Raw genomic sequence first — 5,995 nt, 5'->3', positions numbered from 1 at the left:
TTTTTGAATAGTCCTGAGTTTCTTCCATTGCCTCTTTATAGGTCTTCAGAGCTTGAACCGATTTATTTATTTCTTTCATCTGGTTGTTTGCATTTTCCTGCAATTTTTCCAGTTCCACTCTATGTGCTTCTTTTATGTCTCTCACCTTTTTTTCTGCGTCTTCCTGCATTTGATTACCAATTTTATTTGTTTCCTCCATTATCATCCTCATTACTAAGGATTTGAGGTCATTTTCTTGTATTTCCGTTGTATTTGAGTTCTCTGGGTTGTTTTCTTTGGGATAGCTGGAAACTGGAGACGCCATGTTGTTTTGGGGTTTTTTGCGCATGATTTTTCGTTGTCCTTTAGACATCTTGCAGTCTTTGTTTTTGTTGGGTAGCTTCCAGAGTTGTATGGAGGGTGTCTGACGATAGATTCACTTGTTTTCTCACGATTTCCCTAGGCTGTGAGCTCAAAGCTTCACTGGTGTAGATGTTAGGAGGTTAGCCCTGTTGTTCTGGTCTCTCACAGCCTGTGATCTTCAGCCCCCCTGTGCTGTGGATCCTGCAATTGTTCTGGGTCTCTGAATGAGCGTTGGGTCAGGCCAAGGTATCCACAGCCTTCTGTGTTCCCTGCCAAGTCCAGCCAGGAACACTGGGCCCGAACCACGGGCTGAACTCAACTAGATTCTCAGGGCCTGAACCATCTGCCGAGCTCAGCTAGGGATTCTGGGCCCAAAATGCACACAGGGTCCAGGTAGAAGTTTTGGGCTGGGACTACGCACCAAGCTGTGGTCAGTTATTGACTCAGGGCCCGAATTGACCACCAATCTCAGCCAGGAACTCTGGATTCAAACTGCACACTGTGTCCAATCAGAGTCTTAGAGCTGGTGGAACCGAGAGCTCTGTCCAGCCTGCGCCACAGCAGGAGAACTGCGGCTGCTCTGAGTTAGCGCCAGTGGTGGAACCAAGTGCTCCGCCCAGACTGTGTCACCGCAGGGGAGCTGCCGCTGAGCTGAGGTGGTGCCTAGGATGGAACTGTGCACTCCACCAAGCCTGTGCCACAGCAGGAGAACTGCGGCTGCTCTGAGTTAGCGCCAGTGGTGGGACAAGTGCTCCGCCCAGACTGTGTCACTGCAGGGGCACTGCCGCTGAGCTGAGGTGGCACCTAGGTTGGAACTGAGTGCTCGGCCAAGCTTGTGCCACAGCAGAACTGCGGCTGCTCTGAGTTAGCTCCTGTGGTGGAACCAAGTGCTCCGCCCAGACTGTGTCACCGCAGGGGAGCTGCCGCTGAGCTGAGGTGCTGCCTAGCGTGGAGCTGCGCTCTCAACTAAGCCTGGGCCACAGCAGGGGAGCTGTGGCCGAAGCTGAGTTAGTCCGTTTTGCAGAATTGCTTGCTGGGCTGGGCTAGTACCCGGGACTCTGGGGCCGAACTGTCCGCCAAGTTCAGTCTGGGTCCGAAGGCCGAAATCCTGCCCCGAGTCCCCTCTCCCGCAGCAACTCCCACCAGCCACCACACCAATCGCCTCCACTGGAAGGCTATGAGCTGCAAACCTCAGCCACCGCCGCTGGTGCCGATGGTGCCGCTGGTGCTGCTGCCTCTGCCACTGCCGCTCCGATCAGAGAAAATCCACGCTCCTCCCGTGTGCAGGGGCATGCAGGTCCTCCGCACCCTGGTCCCTCGGAACCGTGGAGCACTCCCAGTGCCGTGATGTTCAGACCTTGGTGTTCCTGGCTCAGATATCTGTGCAATTCCCTGAATTGTTCACTGGAGCCTCCAAACACGGTCCACACTGCTTGCCGCCATCTTGGATCCCCGAGACCTGAGAAAGCTGGTCACTCGAAGATGTGGCTTCCCCGTGAGCATCTACTGTCTCCGGACGCCGAAGGGCCTGGAGATGTATGACTGCAATGCCCTCAGGGACTACCAGACTGAAGCTGGTACTGCCCTTCACAGTTCATGTCAGCTGCCACCCAGAGCCGGAGCTCCTCTATACCAGATTTTGCAACATTTCTGAGTCTTCTCTAAAGAAAGCCCTGAGATATAAGAGTGCGTAGGACTGAGAGAGACTGGAACCCAAACTCTTATGGTATTTTCTAATAGTAGTTAGTTGGTAGAGACTCTTAAGAACACTTATAGGATGAATGAACATAAAAATGTCAAATGAGGCTGACAACATTTCTCAATGGAAAGCACATTTTCCACAGGACTTATTGGACAGGAAACAATTGATTCCACAGACCTCCACAAAAATGTTCACAGACAGACTGAAACACACACACACACACACACACACACACACACACACACACACACACTCACTCACTCCTTCACTCACAGACACACAAATGTGGAATAATGACTGTTACTATTTTGGATGACTAATAGGGTGATAAGTGTACCAGAATTATAGGCTCTCATGTGTCAAGTGATGGGTAAGCAACTCAAGAAATAGTGGTAAGTCCTACTGATAAGTAGACAATGTGAGAATTGAAAGACGAAGTATTAGATTTGTCAAACTTGAGGAAGAGTGACAATAATGAAAAAATGATACAAAAATAATGTTAATGAGGTAACTGGCAAATTTTAAAGATAAACAGTTTCAAATTTGAATGTGAAGACTCGATCCTGATGATAGAATTATAACATCATATTGTACTGTTGTTTTTTCTAGTCTTGATGAAGAATACAATTTAATTATTAAGACACAAGTTAGTGGTTTATGTCAGTGGAAGATGATTATATTAAATTATATTGTTCAGAAAAGATAAAGTCATAAACTATAATATTCAAGTAATTTATACAAAGTAACTGGAGTTCAAGTATTTAAATATCTGAGCCTATGGGAGGTATTCTCATTAAAACTGCCACATATGTCTTTTATATTAGAACTTGTCAAGCAGTAACATGGCAAAATATGAAGGCGTAGAGCTTCAGACAATGAGTGAGAAGGCTAAGTTAATCAGGGAACAATTGCCTAGGCTTCTCTGCTATTCACAGAAAAAAAAAGAGGGAGGAAAGAATAAGTTAGGAATTAGAAAAGCAGTAGATTGCATAGTAGATCCTTTTCCCTGCTACCTGATAGGACCACTGCAAGCAGCTGCACTGAGGAGAGTCTTCTGGGGAAAAAAAGTACATTTCATCATTCCTTCCTCATTCCTCTTCTGGTGAACCAAATTTCCTGGGCATGGGGGAGCTCCTGGCTAGGTGATAGAACATTCTAGCTAGATTAGCTTTTTAAAATTTTTTTGTTTTATTTTTTATCATGAGGAGAGAATTTTATTTTAAAAGTGTCACCTTAAACTACAAGGATGTCTTTTTACATCATAATTAAACATACCAAAGGAGAAGCCATGTTGTTAAAATTCCCACTTAACCCCTCAAACCCCTCAAACCTATCCTTTGCTGAAGTTCTATCCTACCTTTTTTCTTTTTTCTTTCTTTCTTTTATTAAACAAGAGAAAGCAGTAAATGTTAACTGTCTGTATTCACATAGAGATACAGTTTAATCTCTGTTCCCAATATACAGAGAAAGGAAAAGAGCTAATTTTTTTTTTTATTTTAAAGGCTAGAATTCTATAAACTATTGTATAGGGTGCTATCACCCTCCAGCCTTCAGCAGAGCCAAGAGAGATAGGAGGGCTTTTCTTTTTTTTCCCACTAAATACGGTATTGAATCGACAGTTTTTGAGACAGGAAAGGATAAAAATGAATTTAAAACCAAAAAAGTGGAGATTGTTTTTCTGTTGTACTTTACTCAAGGTATTTTCTCACAAATAAGTTGAGAACTATGGTGTTAAGAGAGACCTCAAACTCAAAACAGGGCAACTGAGCACAAGGAGGAGGGGCTGCAACTTGCTCCAAGGGACTGGAGAAAACTTAAAAAAAAGAAAAAGAAAAGAAGACATGAGGTTGGAATCCGTCAGTCTTCTGTGCTAGTCATCCTTGCTTTCATCCTCTTCTCCTTCCTCCCCTTCATCTTCATTTTCTTCACTTTCATCCTCACCCCCTTCTTCATCAATACCTTCTCACCCTTCTTCCTCTTCATCATCATCATTATCATCATCTTCTGCCTGTTCTTCTTCATCCTCGCCCATATCAGGAACCAAATAGTACTGCAAGGGATTTGGTCAGTATCGTCTTTGATGACCTCTCCTAACTCATCTGCACCTGTATCAGAGCGGTCAGTGAGCCAGGTGAAGAAGCTCTCTGGCTCTTCGTGCTTCAGCGTCCTGCTGTCCTTATTCTGCATTTGACTTGAGCACTTTGTCAAATTCTTTCCAGACTTCCATTTGATTTTAGTGGACTTTGAAGATGGGTGGCCTCTTTCATTCAGATGAAATCGTTTGCAGAGAACTTTATTTTCAAAGTAAGGATTTTCATCAAAATAAAAATCTATTTTGTAACCTGATTTATTGTCTTCAAATTCTGTCACTTCAAATATGGTCAAATAATGCAGAGCCTCTTTGCCCTCCTCCCCAAGCAGTGTAGACACTTGTTGACTGTTGACAATTGTTGTTACCAAAATTTTGGCGATCAATTTTGATCTGAAAAAAACAGTTGGCAGAGTTTGTTATAGTTTTGTTCTATTACAAATTTTTCTCTATGGCTTGTTCATTAAGTCTGTCTGTTTCATTTTGTACTTCATTGCTTCTTGCTGTTCTTTTTATCCTTCCTGTAGGCCAGAGAGAGGCCAATGTGTGCTCCAGTTTAGGGACAGGAACCCATTTGGATTTCTTGGGCTGAGGCAAGATCATAGATTGCCTTTTCTGGACCATGGCACCAGGGAGTTAGCCTGAAGCCAGAAGGCAGAGACCGAATGTTCACAGCAGGAAGAAACTCGCAGGAACTCTAGATTAACTCTTAAAAACCTGAAACAATAGTATACAATCTTTTTGTTAGTTTGAAATGTCAGGTCTCTATTCCAGGGAAGAAGTAGAGCTCAAAGTCTATGCTTTTAACCAGGATGAAATAGGTTTGCCTTAATGGGCCTCAGCAAGTCTCAGATACCTGCCCTTTTTATGTGGTACTTTAAATTCTCAGGTATGTCAAAGACAGGTTACTTTTCTATTTTTGCCTAGAAAATAAAAATCAGAATTCAAAGTATTTACAAGCTCTAAGTATATCATAAGAGTACATCACAGAAACAAAGTAAAAACAATGATATATGAAAGAAAACACTTCCTTAATCTTTGCTCCATCTCTGTCCCTGCACATTTTGTAGGCAGGGCAAGTCCCTCACTGAAATGGATAAATTGGTGCTCCCCTTCTTCCACTAGGAGTCCTGTCTAATTAGAGGGTGTCCTCTTCAGTCTCCATGACCCCTACTACTAGGAATCTCAGCTAGAGTCACCCTTACTCATATCTTCCCTAGAGCCTTCCCTGTTGTAGGCCTCTAGTTGTTACAGAGAAGCCCCCACCTGATGTTTCTTTTCTCTCTGCAAGCCCTCTGTCCTCGTGCTCCCAATCACCCAAGATCTGATATAGACTCTCATTTCTCTCCATGCTCCCTCTCTTATCATTTCCCTTTCTTTAACCACTTTCACTGTCTATTCTATTTCCACTTCTGAGTGAAATTTAAGCATCCTCCCTTGGGTCCTCCTTGCTATTTATCTTCTTTGGGTCTGTAAATTGTATTATGATTATTGTATTGCATAGATAAAATCCATGCCCACGTGATGTCTGGTCCAACCTGAGACCCAACCATTGGAGACAACCAATCTCTGGCACTATTGAGAATTCGCTGCTCTGTTTGCAGATGGGAGCCTAGCTTGGTTGCCCTCTGAGTGACTCCACCCAGCAGCTGATGGAAGCACATGCAGAGGCCCACAGTCAAACATGGGGTGGAGTGCCAAGAGTCTTAAGGGGAAGGAAAGATGGAGGACTCAGAAAGGACAGGAGTAACAGAGCCAACTAAGCAGAACCTGGAGAAGGGGAGTGTGGAGACTGGGTCTCCAACTAGGCATCATGCATGGACTGAACCTGGGCTTCCTACACAGATGTAGCAGATGAGCAG

General features: G+C 44.2%; 1 pseudogene; it reads right to left on the bottom strand.

The window, feature by feature from the left end:
- Positions 1-3,914: 3,914 nt before the first annotated feature.
- Positions 3,915-4,757, bottom strand: LOC127185602 (protein SET-like; annotated as a pseudogene).
- Positions 4,758-5,995: the final 1,238 nt, after the last annotated feature.

The sequence above is a fragment of the Acomys russatus genome, chromosome X (genome assembly GCF_903995435.1).
Source record: "Acomys russatus chromosome X, mAcoRus1.1, whole genome shotgun sequence".
Taxonomy (NCBI): domain Eukaryota; kingdom Metazoa; phylum Chordata; class Mammalia; order Rodentia; family Muridae; genus Acomys; species Acomys russatus.
This window is presented reverse-complemented; position numbering and strand designations above follow the sequence as displayed.